Genomic DNA, 1423 nt, shown 5'->3' with positions numbered 1-1423 from the left:
CTATGAGGACAGGCTGAGAGAGTTGGGCTTGTTCAGCCTGGAGAAGAGAAGGCTGCAGGGAGACCTGATTACGGCCTTTCAATACCTAAAGGGGGCCTATAGGAAAGATGGGGAAAATCTTTTTAGTAGGGCCAGCTGTGACAGGACAAGGGGTAATGGTTTTAAACTAAACCAGGGTAGGTTTAGACTAGATATAAGGAAGAAATTCTTTACAATGAGGGTGGTGAAACACTGGAATGGGTTGCCCAGAGAGGTAGTGGAGGCCCCATCCCTGGAAGCATTCAAGGCCAGGTTGGACAGGGCTCTGAGCAACCTGATCTAGTTAGCAGTGTCCCTGCTCACTGCAGGGGGGTTGGACTAGATGACCTCTAGGGGTCCCTTCCAACCCAAAACATTCTATGATTCTATGATTCTATGATTCTTTGAGACTGCTTTTGTCCCACACTTCGTTGCCATGTGAGCCACAATGGCAAGGCAAAAAGGAATCCTGAGTTTAGTTTACAGCAAAGGACAACATAGGCCTCATTAGTGAATATAAACAAAACCCGATATTAAAAAATCACACCGACTTTTTACTGTAATTGAAAATAAACCTCAGCGTACACCTGTACATTTGCTGTAGAACTGAAGTTCTAGAAGAATTAATCTTTTACAAAATCATTTTGAATGCCTATGTAAAGGATATATGAAAGAGGAAAGCAATGCAATAAAGGCAATGACAAATACCTTTGCTTTGACAAAAATACATCAAGTTTTAGGTGTTTACTGCATAATCTGATAGGTCCAGCACGCTTAATTATATCCAAAAGCTATTACCCCAAGAAGTTTTATATTTATTTTCTTTAGCCCTGTGTATGCCAATAGCTCTGTTTGCCATCCAAAAGATTACTTGGTTATACCAAAATTAATGCAGTACAGTGTTGAAAATGGGAAGGTTTACAGTGTTTTTTCTCCTTTCCGTTAGCCCTAGGTATGACACTCAGTTACCCCACTTGGTGTGTTGCACTGTCTTTCCCAGGCTGTGTTTGCTCGAGAACGACCATGCCATGACTGAAGTTAAAGTTTAAAATCACATGAATATCATCTACTTTTCCATTCACCTCAGGGCTGAGCTGTGTCCAGCTCCATCAGCACCGCAGGGCCTGCTCCACCACAGGGCCAGGCGCTGGGGGAAGGCCGTGCCCAGCACGGGGGCCCCAGGGCAGCACCCTGGGGCCCCTTTCACCCCACGGCCATGTCAGATGCCAGAAGGGAGACCTGGACAGGCTGGATCGATGGGCTGAGGCCGACTGTATGAGGTTCAATAATGCCAAGTGCCAGGTCCTGCACTTTGGTCACAACAACCCCATGCAGCGCTACAGGCTCAGGGAAGAGTGGCTGGAAAGCTGCCTGGTGGAAAAAGACCTGGGGGTGCTGGTTGACA

Source organism: Egretta garzetta, unplaced genomic scaffold (assembly GCF_000687185.1).
Source record: "Egretta garzetta isolate BGI_Z169 unplaced genomic scaffold, ASM68718v1 scaffold49, whole genome shotgun sequence".
Lineage (NCBI taxonomy): Eukaryota > Metazoa > Chordata > Aves > Pelecaniformes > Ardeidae > Egretta > Egretta garzetta.
This window is presented reverse-complemented; position numbering follows the sequence as displayed.